The 17,425-nt window shown below is 38.0% G+C and overlaps 2 long non-coding RNA genes across 2 annotated transcripts; both read right to left on the reverse strand.

The window, feature by feature from the left end:
• Positions 1-7,301: 7,301 nt before the first annotated feature.
• On the reverse strand, positions 7,302-10,349 carry LOC113698029 (uncharacterized). The gene is made up of 3 exons (XR_003450081.2): positions 10,141-10,349; positions 8,854-8,933; positions 7,302-7,486 (listed from the first exon to the last, which is right to left on the reverse strand). It is a non-coding gene; the product is annotated as an uncharacterized lncRNA (long non-coding RNA).
• Positions 10,350-13,272: 2,923 nt separating this feature from the next.
• Positions 13,273-16,319, reverse strand: LOC113698031 (uncharacterized). Its single transcript, XR_011817351.1, has 3 exons — positions 16,112-16,319; positions 14,825-14,904; positions 13,273-13,457 (listed from the first exon to the last, which is right to left on the reverse strand). It is a non-coding gene; the product is annotated as an uncharacterized lncRNA (long non-coding RNA).
• Positions 16,320-17,425: the final 1,106 nt, after the last annotated feature.

A 17,425-nucleotide genomic window follows, 5' to 3' on the forward strand; every position in this document is an offset into this window, starting at 1 on the left:
TATGTACCATACTCAATTCGAGTGGGAGGTGCCTCTCATTCCCATCTCAGTACTTTTATCTTGATTAAATCGATTGGAGAGTTATCTCATCAACCCTACTGCTGAGCTGCAGTATGTACCACACTCAATTCGACTGGAAGGTGCCTCTCATTCCCGTCTTAGTACCTCTTTCTTGATTAAATCGATTGGAGAGTTATCTCATCAACCACACTCGTTTTTACTTGGGTATACTCGAGTATTATCACCTCTGTTACCATCTCTGTTATCTTGGTGTTCGGGCTTGGTCGAGGATTGATCGGTGGATGGAGATTGGAGATAAGTGGTATTCTATTGGACTTGTTACTATATTTCAAACGTTGACGGAGTGTCAACGGACTTGAAAAATACTACTCTAGGACCGTCTGCATGTGGAACACTGTACGGGACTAAGTGCTACGCTTAAAATCTGGTAGAAGCACCATATCAGCTGTATCAACATTTGAATCCTAGGTGCCCTACCGAAAATCTGGCAGGAGCCACCATATCAGCTGTATCAACGTTTGAATCCTAGGTGCTCTGCCTAGAACCTGGTGGAAGCCTCCGTATCAGTACCGTATCCTTTTCTTGCTGGTGTTGAAGTGCTTATCTGAATAGGTGAACTGTCCATGACATTATGTGTAACTGTTTATTGTCTTCGCTTTGAGATTTCGATATATGTGAAAGATCTTTTGCCAATTTGACTGCATGTTTTCTTGGAATCTCATTGGGTTTCTAACTCATTCCACGAAATTTATTTTCCTTACAGGAGTAAGAACGCGAGAGTGAAAATTAGACAAGACATAGATTTCGTCTAAGTTTTGTTAGTTGCTAGCATAGGAACACTTAGCTCTCTAGTGGGTTTGTTTGATTTTACTTTGTAAGTTTAACTTCTCGGCTGTATTTAGAGATTGTATGGACAGTTAATATCCATGATTGTAAATATCTAAGGTTGTAAATGTTATTACTTTCATTATTGAAGTTAATATTTGGTAAATTTCGTAGTATGTGAATGAGTCCTTGCGAGAGTTGGGCAAACGGTCCGTCAAACTCTTGGATACGCCCTAGGGAAGGTGTCAAAAATGGTGTCTTTTGTCAAATTCTGACCTAATCCAAGAATTTTGGGGTGAAACTGTGACGCCCCCACTTCTCCCTAAGGCGAACCAAAGGGTATCCGCGGGACGCCTGCCCAGCTCTCGCCAGGACTCACTACAATCCATCATTCAAAAGCCCGAAATACCTTAAGTAATTTCAATACATAATTAAAGTACTTCAAATATCTTACACTTACAATTATGCAGCTTTCAAGCTTAAATACAACCCAACGGAAAAGGGTACAATAGCCATCCGTTATAATATAAAATTAAAGTCTTCAAAAGAAAACAATCAAGTACTACTCACGAGCACCATTGGTCTCGAACCCTGTAAAAGAAAACCACAACGTGGGATGAGCTACACAGCCCAGTGAGGTTCCAAGACACTCTAACAGTTCAAATAAATCAAGTAGATTGGGCATATCATATGCATGATTCAAGGTTACACAATGGCATGTTATCATGAGGTGATAATCATTGTACGGGTAATTTGAGACATTATCATGGTATGAGACATTTATCATGAGACAGTTATTATGGTTCAAGACATTGGCATGTATAGTTCACGAGTGATTGGAGCTTATTACAGGCATAGCTCAGGATTTCATATTGGCATGTTAGCATGAAACAATTATCATGATACCAGGTAAACATATACTGTAGCATACGGTGTTCCAGTGGAACTCTGTCGATCATCTGCACCTTATGACTTCCAGATCCCCACGGTACGGTCTGGCCATCGCCTTATCCCTCCAGTGGTAATACTCGAGTATACCGAAACGGTGGCCCAGGGTTCCAACCTACCCGACCGAGCCCAGTCCTGGTTCGAGTAGGTCAGTAACCAAGGGCAGGGTCCAAGTTCAGCTTAGAGCTTACAACATGCACAGGTAACCAAGTAATTCGACAAAAGGTAAAATTCATCATTAGAGTAGGTCGAGTGAGGTAACGTACACACTCACCTAATAATGATGGACAGCTTCATATAATATGTGATTCATGATAATCAAGTAATCAAGTAGATACTTAGCACGTAAGCACGTAAGCAATACAAGTTGATTTCATAGAAGCATGTAATTCACGGATATCAAATAATCATGTGGATTGGAAATCATGTGAGCAAATACTAAAGTAATCAGGTAGTCATGTGGATTGGTAAACGGTTAACGGGTAACGGTTCACGGTTAACGGTTAACGGTTAACGGTTGAGGGTTAATTGACCTGCATTTGCCATATTAATAGGCCATCATTGGCCGTTATCCCATTTTTATCATATGAGAGTCGAGGAGATTCACTCCAACGACTTTATGTCCAACACTAGGCAAGCGCAAGCAACTAGTCGAGGGATTCACCCAACGACGTCACAATACTGATAAACTAGTCGAGGGATTCACCCAACGACGTCACAACACCTGAGGTATTCACGAAAACATTTCACATAAGTCACCCCTCGAAAGGCTAGTGTGATAAAATACACACTGCTCACTTCGATGGATCAGAAATCATTTTTCCAATTATCACATATCAAGTCACGAAAACACTTTAACCAAGTAAGCTAGGCAAGCAATCTAGCAAGCTAGGCATGTATCGAGTTCATATGTTCATTTGATATGGTTAATCATTTAACCAATTCATGTTGATATGCACTGCAAGTATACATTATTTATATAGGCATGAGTATTGTAAATACTTAACACATAGTACTTAGCACTTAATAATCATGAATAAGCATGTCCTAAACTTATTAAATTACGTATTCCTATATGGAACACTCACCTATTGCAACAAGAGAGTAAATACTCAAACAAGTGTCTAGGCGTCCACTTCGAGTTCCTCTTGAAGGTCCCCTTGAGCGCCTGAACAAATAACCATTAACTATTATACACTATCACTTAGAACCCCTACTTATCAAAGAAGGTTGTACAATCTAAGGAGCATTCATGAATTGGGCCTTAATTATTAATAATCAAGGCTCAAGAGTAAAGTTTTAAAGTCTAAAGAGAGAGACTAACATTTTCCATGAAATCGAGTTCAAAATGTTCAATCGGTATCGAGATAAGAAGGCAAGTTTCCAAAATCTCATTTTCTAAGAAATTGACAAATTTCAGCTTTGGGTGTCAATTTTAGAAAAATCGTATCTTGCACTATGTAGGTCAAAAATTGGAAAGCTTGATACCGTTGGAAACTTCTTCAAAAGCACTAAAAGTTCCTAGAAGATACTTTTCCATGATTCCAAACGGAAGGTATTCAAAAATTGACTCAAGGTTGCTGCTTTGGACCATTAAGACAGTTTCGGGGTTGGTTTTTGACCAACTTTGAAAATCCGGCAAAATTCACACAATACGAACTAGCCTCCAAAATTTAGAACTCAATTAGAGCTACAATCAAAGTTTAAAACGAAACAAATGGAACAAGAGTTGAAGTTTTGAGCGCCAAGATATAGTAGCTCAAAGTTGGTAACTTGCATTACCAAGACAAATTTAAGTTGGTTTTTGACCAACTTTGGAAATTCGGCAAAATTCATTTGTTTTGAACTAACCTTTGAAATTTGGAAATAAATTAGTGTTACAATCCAAGAGTATAACAAAACAAGTGGAATGAGAAACGGAGTTTCGAGCACCAAGATATGGTAATTCAAAGTTAGTGAAAATGTGAAACTGTTACGTAAATTCCAGGTTTATTTGACCAATCAAATCATGTTATTTTTCGATGAAATTTTGTACACACTCACAATAACATGTAAACAACATAATCAAGTCATTAGAACCTCAAAATTTTGCACAAAAATGGTCGGACAAGGCAGGGGTAAAACGGTCACTTTTGCTCCAAGCACCTCCTATGATTTTCTACCAACAATACAACATTAATCCACTAATTTAAGCACTAAACCACCATTAATTTCATCATCAAGCATGATATCAGTCCCCAAGACAAAGGTGGGAGTTCATAGAGCCCACCCATTTCATTTTACACCATAAACAAAGCTACCCACATGATTATATAACCTTATATGTGCAATATATCTTACAAAAACTAAGATCTATGGGTTGGATGATTTGCTACCTTCTTGGATGACTAGATCAGAAATTTTTGGTCACTTTGAGCCTCAAGAAAACCGTGGAAATGAAGCTCCTCTCCTTGCCTAGATGAATCTCCAAGTTGTTGTGAGTTTGTGGTAGAAATTTCAAGTGATTTGGTGCAAGTTTGAGAGGTGAATGAAGAAGGAATTTTGGTCTCCTTCTCTTGGTGTTGCACGGCTGGTTTGAGAAGGAAAAGAGTCAGAAATTGAGGTAAGTATGTGGAGAGTTTTAATCTAGTGTGATGCACCCATGTGAAACTAAAATGTGTGGCTCTCACTGATTCAAAGGTCAACTCTTTTTCCCGCGCGTTTTGTGTTCGATTCCTCTCGAATTTGCTTCACTAGTGCACTAAACCTCTAATGCACTTATATTCATATAAATATTATTCACTCTCAATCGTCCCAAAATAAGGGTCTAAAGTTCCTAAATTAAATCGAGCGTAAAAACGCGTACTTCCAATTTATGCGCGATAAGACGAAATTTCTAAGAAATTCTTATAACGACAATACTAATAACTATCACTTGAGTATTTAAGCATTAAAATAATTAATTTAGGTCCATTGTACATATCTCCAATATTCCAAACTTATTGTACTCTCAATCGGTCAAGATTTCCAAAGACGTGTTCACTATTTTCACTAAACGAGCTCTCGGATATTAATTTTTGAAACAAGTCATTTTAAAAATATAATGAAACTATATTTCCATGTAATTAAGTCTCAAGAGCTTAGAAAATAATATTCGGAATAAAAGGCCAAATAAATAATTAAATAAGCGAGAAATAGGAGATTAAATAAGTAAATTTTGCGAGTCCTCACAACCTCCCCTCCTTAAAAGAATTTCGTCTTCGAAATTCATACCTTCTGTAATCTCAGACAACTCTGAACCGTGTGGTGTGTTCATGTCATGCGTTCTTTCAGATGCCACTGGTCGGTTTCTCCTTCCATTGACTTGTCGAGAGACAGTTCCATTTCCTTGTTGAGCAGTAGTTTCTCGTGGATACCTCCTTGGACAGTCATGCACTTTATGGTTGGTACTTCCACACCCCATACACTTTTGTCCCTTTAGCCAACAGTTTTCTTCAATATGATTCGTCCTTCCACAATATCTACAGGTTGGACGAGACACTGTGACCTGACTTGCTTGTGAGGTCCTCTTTGACTGCATTTGTCCTACTGGAGCTCTTCGGGACGTAGTCCCTTTTGGTTCCTTTATCATGAGTGGTGCAGGCAGTGATAGTCCTACTCCATCCACTCCTTTTCTAACTTTGGGTGGTGGTCCATTTTCTCCTAGTATACTATCAGATGCATCTCTTTTCCTTGCTTGAAAAGCTCTCAGTTGAGATTTTGTGCTTTCTACCCTTTGCGCTTTTTCAAGAGCGTCGCTAAATGTTTCAACCTGTGCTGCGGCAAGGGCATCTTGGATTTCCAAATCTAATCCTTGGATAAACCGTCTTATTCTCTTCCGTTCAGTAGCCACCAATTCTGGGGCATATGTAGATAACTTCGTAAAGCGTGTTTCATACTCAGCTACGCTCAAAGTTCCTTGACGAAGCTTTATAAAATCATCTTCTCTCTTTTCTTGGACAAGTGGAGGAAGAAATTTCTCATTAAATTCACGCACAAAGTTTGTCCAAGTCCTTAGGGTTTGATCCCTTTCCCACTTGTTTCTTATAACATTCCACCATGCTCGGGCTGCTCCTTCAAGTTGAAATATAGCAAAGGTGACTTGTCTCTCCTCGGTGTAATCCAAGGCATCGAATATATTTCTTATATTTTCTAACCAATTCTCAGCCACCTCTGGATCAGATCCTCCAGCAAACTTGGGCGGGGAAAATTTCTGAAACCGCTCTAAAGCTCGATCCTCCCCTATCTCTTGGTTTCCACGTTGGTTTCCTTGTCCAACACCTTGACCCTGTTGAGCTACTAAGAGTTCTAGGATATCCGTCATGCGAGTTAAAACTTGTCCCATTTGATCATTTCCTCTCCCAACACTTGGCTCAACGTTTTGATCAATATCGGACCCATTAGCTACTCTTTCATTTCGGGGTTGTCTAGGTTGACGTCCCTTTCGTTGTCCTCTAGTTTCCATGTTCACAGCTAATCTATACACATATGTATAAATCTCATACTAAGCCATAGTTGAACTACACACATATGCCAATAACAACCTTTAAAGGAAAAGAAATCACATATATAAATATCATTATCACTATGCAAGTAAACACAAACTAGAGTTCATTAAATCATAAAACAAGTTATGGCCAAGTAAAGTTCATGCCAAGTCAAAGTCAATAACAAAAATAAACAAGTGATTATCACAAGTACATTCATCTCCAAGGCGCAACTCTTAAGTTCTACCCCCATCGTCTCACTATGAAAGATCACAAATAGAGATTCACTAGATTAATTGGAACTAGACGATTCTCGTTCCCTAACATGCTCGATTTCAATCCAAACACAAGGATCTTTTGGGTTACGATATTTTCCATCTCCCGTTCTTAATCATTATGCCACCCAACCAAACAATTATTGGTTTCCTGTAACCATTCTCATTAAATATCAATTCATTCCTATTCCCCATAAATAGAGATGTCAAGCCCTTAGGGTTGCTTTCCACCCTCAAGTATTCAGGTACAAGAATCCGAAATAAGGTAATTCACAACTCGAGCCGGCCGGTCCCAAGAGTAAATCACCACATTCGAGATTCCTACCCAACATACATATTAAATTCCCTCCAATTATCAAGATAAAGGTTTTACAACCTATAACATTCATGATTTACAGTTTACATTTCTAGAAAGGCACTTAAGTCTTTACTCAATCACATAGTAAGGACCATAACACCACTCGGCCCTATCTTGCTCCTTTGTAGAGACCACGTGAAGTAGCTCTAAATTTCATCGCTACAAGCAATCATTTAACTTTCAGACTAGTCCCACAGTCCGGCATCCTAAACATTTAAGCCTAGGATACACTACAAAGATTTGAAACCTAAGCTCTGATACCAACTGTGACGCCCCCACTTCTCCCTAAGGCGAACCAAAGGGTATCCGCGGGACGCCTGCCCAGCTCTCGCCAGGACTCACTACAATCCATCATTCAAAAGCCCGAAATACCTTAAGTAACTTCAATACATAATTAAAGTACTTCAAATATCTTACACTTACAATTATGCAGCTTTCAAGCTTAAATACAACCCAACGGAAAAGGGTACAATAGCCATCCGTTATAATATAAAATTAAAGTCTTCAAAAGAAAACAATCTAGTACTACTCACGAGCACCATTGGTCTCGAACCCTGTAAAAGAAAATCACAACGTGGGATGAGCTACACAGCCCAGTGAGGTTCCAAGACACTCTAACAGTTCAAATAAATCAAGTAGATTGGGCATATCATATGCATGGTTCAAGGTTACACAACGGCATGTTATCATGAGGTGATAATCATTGTACGGGTAATTTGAGACATTATCATGGTATGAGACATTTATCATGAGACAGTTATTATGGTTCAAGACATTGGCATGTATAGTTCACGAGTGATTGGATCTTATTACAGGCATAGCTCAGGATTTCATATTGGCATTTTAGCATGAAACAATTATCATGATACCAGGTAAACATATACTGTAGGATACGGCCCTCCAGTGGTAATACTCGAGTATACCGAAACGGTGGCCCAGGGTTCCAACCTACCCGACCGAGCCCAGTCCTGGCTCGAGTAGGTCAGTAACCAAGGGCAGGGCCCAAGTTCAGCTTAGAGCTTACAACATGCACAGGTAACCAAGTAATTCGACAAAAGGTAAAATTCATCATTAGAGTAGGTCGAGTGAGGTAAAGTACACACTCGCCTAATAATGATGGACAGCTTCATATAACATGTGATTCATGATAATCAAGTAATCAAGTAGATACTTAGCACGTAAGCACGTAAGCTATACAAGTTGATTTCATAGAAGCATGTAATTCACGGATATCAAAAAATCATGTGGATTGGAAATCATGTGAGCAAATACTCATGTAATCAGGTAGTCATGTGGGTTGGTAAACGGTTCACGGGTAACGGTTCACGGTTAACGGTTAACGGTTAACGGTTGACGGTTAATTGACCTGCATTTGCCATATTAATAGGCCATCATTGGCCGTTATCCCATTTTTATCATGTGAGAGTCGAGGAGATTTACTCCAACGACTTTATGTCCAACACTAGGCAAGCGCAAGCAACTAGTCGAGGGATTCACCCAACGACGTCACAATACTGATAAACTAGTCGAGGGATTCACCCAACGACGTCACAACACCTGAGGTATTCACGAAAACATTTCACATAAGTCACCCCTCGAAAGGCTAGTGTGATAAAATACACACTGCTCACTTCGATGGATCAGAAATCATTTTTCCAATTATCACATATCAAGTCACGAAAACACTTTAACCAAGTAAGCTAGGCAAGCAATCTAGCAAGCTAGGCATGTATCGAGTTCATATGTTCATTTGATATGGTTAATCATTTAACCAATTCATGTTGATATGCACTGTAAGTATACATTATTTATATAGGCATGAGTATTGTAAATACTTAACACATAGTACTTAGCACTTAATAATCATGAATAAGCATGTCCTAGACTTATTAAATTACGTATTCCTATATGGAACACTCACCTATTGCAACAAGAGAGTAAATACTCAAACAAGTGTCTAGGCGTCCACTTCGAGTTCCTCTTGAAGGTCCCCTTGAGCGCCTGAACAAATAACCATTAACTATTATACACTATCACTTAGAACCCCTACTTATCAAAGAAGGTTGTACAATCTAAGGAGAATTCATGAATTGGGCCTTAATTATTAATAATCAAGGCTCAAGAGTAAAGTTTTAAAGTCTAAAGAGAGAGACTAACATTTTCCATGAAATCGAGTTCAAAATGTTCAATCGGTATCGAGAAAAGAAGGCAAGTTTCCAAAATCTTATTTTCTAAGAAATTGACAAATTTCAGCTTTGGGTGTCAATTTTAGAAAAATCGTATCTTGCACTATGTAGGTCCAAAATTGGAAAGCTTGATACCGTTGGAAACTTCTTCAAAAGCACTAAAAGTTCCTAGAAGATACTTTTCCATGATTCCAAACGGAAGGTATTCAAAAATTGACTCAAGGTTGCTGCTTTGGACCATTAAGACAGTTTCGGGGTTGGTTTTTGACCAACTTTGAAAATCCGGCAAAATTCACACAATACGAACTAGCCTCCAAAATTTAGAACTCAATTAGAGCTACAATCAAAGTTTAAAACGAAACAAATGGAACAAGAGTTGAAGTTTTGAGCGCCAAGATATAGTAGCTCAAAGTTGGTAACTTGCATTACCAAGACAAATTTAAGTTGGTTTTTGACCAACTTTGGAAATTCGGCAAAATTCATTTGTTTTGAACTAACCTTTGAAATTTGGAAATAAATTAGTGTTACAATCCAAGAGTATAACAAAACAAGTGGAATGAGAAACGGAGTTTCGAGCACCAAGATATGGTAATTCAAAGTTAGTGAAAATGTGAAACTGTTACGTAAATTCCAGGTTTATTTGACCAATCAAATCATGTTATTTTTCGATGAAATTTTGTACACACTCACAATAACATGTAAACAACATAATCAAGTCATTAGAACCTCAAAATTTTGCACAAAAATGGTCGGACAAGGCAGGGGTAAAACGGTCACTTTTGCTCCAAGCACCTCCTATGATTTTCTACCAACAATACAACATTAATCCACTAATTTAAGCACTAAACCACCATTAATTTCATCATCAAGCATGATATCAGTCCCCAAGACAAAGGTGGGAGTTCATAGAGCCCACCCATTTCATTTTACACCATAAACAAAGCTACCCACATGATTATATAACCTTATATGTGCAATATATCTTACAAAAACTAAGATCTATGGGTTGGATGATTTGCTACCTTCTTGGATGACTAGATCAGAAATTTTTGGTCACTTTGAGCCTCAAGAAAACCGTGGAAATGAAGCTCCTCTCCTTGCCTAGATGAATCTCCAAGTTGTTGTGAGTTTGTGGTAGAAATTTCAAGTGATTTGGTGCAAGTTTGAGAGGTGAATGAAGAAGGAATTTTGGTCTCCTTCTCTTGGTGTTGCACGGCTGGTTTGAGAAGGAAAAGAGTCAGAAATTGAGGTAAGTATGTGGAGAGTTTTAATCTAGTGTGATGCACCCATGTGAAACTAAAATGTGTGGCTCTCACTGATTCAAAGGTCAACTCTTTTTCCCGCGCGTTTTGTGTTCGATTCCTCTCGAATTTGCTTCACTAGTGCACTAAACCTCTAATGCACTTATATTCATATAAATATTATTCACTCTCAATCGTCCCAAAATAAGGGTCTAAAGTTCCTAAATTAAATCGAGCGTAAAAACGCGTACTTCCAATTTATGCGCGATAAGACGAAATTTCTAAGAAATTCTTATAACGACAATACTAATAACTATCACTTGAGTATTTAAGCATTAAAATAATTAATTTAGGTCCATTGTACATATCTCCAATATTCCAAACTTATTGTACTCTCAATCGGTCAAGATTTCCAAAGACGTGTTCACTATTTTCACTAAACGAGCTCTCGGATATTAATTTTTGAAACAAGTCATTTTAAAAATATAATGAAACTATATTTCCATGTAATTAAGTCTCAAGAGCTTAGAAAATAATATTCGGAATAAAAGGCCAAATAAATAATTAAATAAGCGAGAAATAGGAGATTAAATAAGTAAATTTTGCGAGTCCTCACAACCTCCCCTCCTTAAAAGAATTTCGTCTTCGAAATTCATACCTTCTGTAATCTCAGACAACTCTGAACCGTGTGGTGTGTTCATGTCATGCGTTCTTTCAGATGCCACTGGTCGGTTTCTCCTTCCATTGACTTGTCGAGAGACAGTTCCATTTCCTTGTTGAGCAGTAGTTTCTCGTGGATACCTCCTTGGACAGTCATGCACTTTATGGTTGGTACTTCCACACCCCATACACTTTTGTCCCTTTAGCCAACAGTTTTCTTCAATATGATTCGTCCTTCCACAATATCTACAGGTTGGACGAGACACTGTGACCTGACTTGCTTGTGAGGTCCTCTTTGACTGCATTTGTCCTACTGGAGCTCTTCGGGACGTAGTCCCTTTTGGTTCCTTTATCATGAGTGGTGCAGGCAGTGATAGTCCTACTCCATCCACTCCTTTTCTAACTTTGGGTGGTGGTCCATTTTCTCCTAGTATACTATCAGATGCATCTCTTTTCCTTGCTTGAAAAGCTCTCAGTTGAGATTTTGTGCTTTCTACCCTTTGCGCTTTTTCAAGAGCGTCGCTAAATGTTTCAACCTGTGCTGCGGCAAGGGCATCTTGGATTTCCAAATCTAATCCTTGGATAAACCGTCTTATTCTCTTCCGTTCAGTAGCCACCAATTCTGGGGCATATGTAGATAACTTCGTAAAGCGTGTTTCATACTCAGCTACGCTCAAAGTTCCTTGACGAAGCTTTATAAAATCATCTTCTCTCTTTTCTTGGACAAGTGGAGGAAGAAATTTCTCATTAAATTCACGCACAAAGTTTGTCCAAGTCCTTAGGGTTTGATCCCTTTCCCACTTGTTTCTTATAACATTCCACCATGCTCGGGCTGCTCCTTCAAGTTGAAATATAGCAAAGGTGACTTGTCTCTCCTCGGTGTAATCCAAGGCATCGAATATATTTCTTATATTTTCTAACCAATTCTCAGCCACCTCTGGATCAGATCCTCCAGCAAACTTGGGCGGGGAAAATTTCTGAAACCGCTCTAAAGCTCGATCCTCCCCTATCTCTTGGTTTCCACGTTGGTTTCCTTGTCCAACACCTTGACCCTGTTGAGCTACTAAGAGTTCTAGGATATCCGTCATGCGAGTTAAAACTTGTCCCATTTGATCATTTCCTCTCCCAACACTTGGCTCAACGTTTTGATCAATATCGGACCCATTAGCTACTCTTTCATTTCGGGGTTGTCTAGGTTGACGTCCCTTTCGTTGTCCTCTAGTTTCCATGTTCACAGCTAATCTATACACATATGTATAAATCTCATACTAAGCCATAGTTGAACTACACACATATGCCAATAACAACCTTTAAAGGAAAAGAAATCACATATATAAATATCATTATCACTATGCAAGTAAACACAAACTAGAGTTCATTAAATCATAAAACAAGTTATGGCCAAGTAAAGTTCATGCCAAGTCAAAGTCAATAACAAAAATAAACAAGTGATTATCACAAGTACATTCATCTCCAAGGCGCAACTCTTAAGTTCTACCCCCATCGTCTCACTATGAAAGATCACAAATAGAGATTCACTAGATTAATTGGAACTAGACGATTCTCGTTCCCTAACATGCTCGATTTCAATCCAAACACAAGGATCTTTTGGGTTACGATATTTTCCATCTCCCGTTCTTAATCATTATGCCACCCAACCAAACAATTATTGGTTTCCTGTAACCATTCTCATTAAATATCAATTCATTCCTATTCCCCATAAATAGAGATGTCAAGCCCTTAGGGTTGCTTTCCACCCTCAAGTATTCAGGTACAAGAATCCGAAATAAGGTAATTCACAACTCGAGCCGGCCGGTCCCAAGAGTAAATCACCACATTCGAGATTCCTACCCAACATACATATTAAATTCCCTCCAATTATCAAGATAAAGGTTTTACAACCTATAACATTCATGATTTACAGTTTACATTTCTAGAAAGGCACTTAAGTCTTTACTCAATCACATAGTAAGGACCATAACACCACTCGGCCCTATCTTGCTCCTTTGTAGAGACCACGTGAAGTAGCTCTAAATTTCATCGCTACAAGCAATCATTTAACTTTCAGACTAGTCCCACAGTCCGGCATCCTAAACATTTAAGCCTAGGATACACTACAAAGATTTGAAACCTAAGCTCTGATACCAACTGTGACGCCCCCACTTCTCCCTAAGGCGAACCAAAGGGTATCCGCGGGACGCCTGCCCAGCTCTCGCCAGGACTCACTACAATCCATCATTCAAAAGCCCGAAATACCTTAAGTAACTTCAATACATAATTAAAGTACTTCAAATATCTTACACTTACAATTATGCAGCTTTCAAGCTTAAATACAACCCAACGGAAAAGGGTACAATAGCCATCCGTTATAATATAAAATTAAAGTCTTCAAAAGAAAACAATCTAGTACTACTCACGAGCACCATTGGTCTCGAACCCTGTAAAAGAAAATCACAACGTGGGATGAGCTACACAGCCCAGTGAGGTTCCAAGACACTCTAACAGTTCAAATAAATCAAGTAGATTGGGCATATCATATGCATGGTTCAAGGTTACACAACGGCATGTTATCATGAGGTGATAATCATTGTACGGGTAATTTGAGACATTATCATGGTATGAGACATTTATCATGAGACAGTTATTATGGTTCAAGACATTGGCATGTATAGTTCACGAGTGATTGGATCTTATTACAGGCATAGCTCAGGATTTCATATTGGCATTTTAGCATGAAACAATTATCATGATACCAGGTAAACATATACTGTAGGATACGGCCCTCCAGTGGTAATACTCGAGTATACCGAAACGGTGGCCCAGGGTTCCAACCTACCCGACCGAGCCCAGTCCTGGCTCGAGTAGGTCAGTAACCAAGGGCAGGGCCCAAGTTCAGCTTAGAGCTTACAACATGCACAGGTAACCAAGTAATTCGACAAAAGGTAAAATTCATCATTAGAGTAGGTCGAGTGAGGTAAAGTACACACTCGCCTAATAATGATGGACAGCTTCATATAACATGTGATTCATGATAATCAAGTAATCAAGTAGATACTTAGCACGTAAGCACGTAAGCTATACAAGTTGATTTCATAGAAGCATGTAATTCACGGATATCAAAAAATCATGTGGATTGGAAATCATGTGAGCAAATACTCATGTAATCAGGTAGTCATGTGGGTTGGTAAACGGTTCACGGGTAACGGTTCACGGTTAACGGTTAACGGTTAACGGTTGACGGTTAATTGACCTGCATTTGCCATATTAATAGGCCATCATTGGCCGTTATCCCATTTTTATCATGTGAGAGTCGAGGAGATTTACTCCAACGACTTTATGTCCAACACTAGGCAAGCGCAAGCAACTAGTCGAGGGATTCACCCAACGACGTCACAATACTGATAAACTAGTCGAGGGATTCACCCAACGACGTCACAACACCTGAGGTATTCACGAAAACATTTCACATAAGTCACCCCTCGAAAGGCTAGTGTGATAAAATACACACTGCTCACTTCGATGGATCAGAAATCATTTTTCCAATTATCACATATCAAGTCACGAAAACACTTTAACCAAGTAAGCTAGGCAAGCAATCTAGCAAGCTAGGCATGTATCGAGTTCATATGTTCATTTGATATGGTTAATCATTTAACCAATTCATGTTGATATGCACTGTAAGTATACATTATTTATATAGGCATGAGTATTGTAAATACTTAACACATAGTACTTAGCACTTAATAATCATGAATAAGCATGTCCTAGACTTATTAAATTACGTATTCCTATATGGAACACTCACCTATTGCAACAAGAGAGTAAATACTCAAACAAGTGTCTAGGCGTCCACTTCGAGTTCCTCTTGAAGGTCCCCTTGAGCGCCTGAACAAATAACCATTAACTATTATACACTATCACTTAGAACCCCTACTTATCAAAGAAGGTTGTACAATCTAAGGAGAATTCATGAATTGGGCCTTAATTATTAATAATCAAGGCTCAAGAGTAAAGTTTTAAAGTCTAAAGAGAGAGACTAACATTTTCCATGAAATCGAGTTCAAAATGTTCAATCGGTATCGAGAAAAGAAGGCAAGTTTCCAAAATCTTATTTTCTAAGAAATTGACAAATTTCAGCTTTGGGTGTCAATTTTAGAAAAATCGTATCTTGCACTATGTAGGTCCAAAATTGGAAAGCTTGATACCGTTGGAAACTTCTTCAAAAGCACTAAAAGTTCCTAGAAGATACTTTTCCATGATTCCAAACGGAAGGTATTCAAAAATTGACTCAAGGTTGCTGCTTTGGACCATTAAGACAGTTTCGGGGTTGGTTTTTGACCAACTTTGAAAATCCGGCAAAATTCACACAATACGAACTAGCCTCCAAAATTTAGAACTCAATTAGAGCTACAATCAAAGTTTAAAACGAAACAAATGGAACAAGAGTTGAAGTTTTGAGCGCCAAGATATAGTAGCTCAAAGTTGGTAACTTGCATTACCAAGACAAATTTAAGTTGGTTTTTGACCAACTTTGGAAATTCGGCAAAATTCATTTGTTTTGAACTAACCTTTGAAATTTGGAAATAAATTAGTGTTACAATCCAAGAGTATAACAAAACAAGTGGAATGAGAAACGGAGTTTCGAGCACCAAGATATGGTAATTCAAAGTTAGTGAAAATGTGAAACTGTTACGTAAATTCCAGGTTTATTTGACCAATCAAATCATGTTATTTTTCGATGAAATTTTGTACACACTCACAATAACATGTAAACAACATAATCAAGTCATTAGAACCTCAAAATTTTGCACAAAAATGGTCGGACAAGGCAGGGGTAAAACGGTCACTTTTGCTCCAAGCACCTCCTATGATTTTCTACCAACAATACAACATTAATCCACTAATTTAAGCACTAAACCACCATTAATTTCATCATCAAGCATGATATCAGTCCCCAAGACAAAGGTGGGAGTTCATAGAGCCCACCCATTTCATTTTACACCATAAACAAAGCTACCCACATGATTATATAACCTTATATGTGCAATATATCTTACAAAAACTAAGATCTATGGGTTGGATGATTTGCTACCTTCTTGGATGACTAGATCAGAAATTTTTGGTCACTTTGAGCCTCAAGAAAACCGTGGAAATGAAGCTCCTCTCCTTGCCTAGATGAATCTCCAAGTTGTTGTGAGTTTGTGGTAGAAATTTCAAGTGATTTGGTGCAAGTTTGAGAGGTGAATGAAGAAGGAATTTTGGTCTCCTTCTCTTGGTGTTGCACGGCTGGTTTGAGAAGGAAAAGAGTCAGAAATTGAGGTAAGTATGTGGAGAGTTTTAATCTAGTGTGATGCACCCATGTGAAACTAAAATGTGTGGCTCTCACTGATTCAAAGGTCAACTCTTTTTCCCGCGCGTTTTGTGTTCGATTCCTCTCGAATTTGTTTCACTAGTGCACTAAACTTCTAATGCACTTATATTCATATAAATATTATTCACTCTCAATCGTCCCAAAATAAGGGTCTAAAGTTCCTAAATTAAATCACGCGCGTAAAAACGCGTACTTCCAATTTATGCGCGATAAGATGAAATTTCTAAGAAATTCTTATAACGACAATACTAATAACTATCACTTGAGTATTTAAGCATTAAAATACTTAATTTAGGTCCATTGTACATATCTCCAATATTCCAAACTTATTGTACTCTCAATCGGTCAAGATTTCCAAAGACGTGTTCACTATTTTCACTAAACGAGCTCTCGGATATTAATTTTTGAAACAAGTCATTTTAAAAATATAATGAAACTATATTTCCATGTAATTAAGTCTCAAGAGCTTAGAAAATAATATTCGGAATAAAAGGCCAAATAAATAATTAAATAAGCGAGAAATAGGAGATTAAATAAGTAAATTTTGCGAGTCCTCACAGAAACTTTATTAATGGCTTGTCACATTCTAAATAGAGGTCCAAACAAAAATAATTCGGTAACCCCTGTGAGGGCTTTAAAAATTTTAGTATTTTCGAAAGATAAATAATAATGATGAAAATATTTATATTATGTGATTTTGTCAAATTTTCGATATTCTCATTTATTAAAATGTCATTTTTATATCTTAGTTGAATGTTTATTATTCATTGCCCGGTTTTTGTTTGGCTAGCATTAAGTGTGAAACTTTGGAGTGGTGGCGTAGAATTTAGTCTTAAGATGAAATCTAGAGCATGTAGAAACTTTAAAAAAATAAAAAATCACAGGATAATGTTGGTTGAGGAAAATCTAGTTATGGATAAAATATCGAATGAGAATGCGACACATAAGTGAGTAGGTGAGGAGATCCCCCTACCACACTTTAAAGGAAGAAACTAGACTTGAGAGTTCATTCTCTCTCTTCCCCCTTGAGCCAAC

Source organism: Coffea arabica, chromosome 7c (assembly GCF_036785885.1).
Source record: "Coffea arabica cultivar ET-39 chromosome 7c, Coffea Arabica ET-39 HiFi, whole genome shotgun sequence".
NCBI classification, from domain to species: Eukaryota; Viridiplantae; Streptophyta; class Magnoliopsida; order Gentianales; family Rubiaceae; genus Coffea; species Coffea arabica.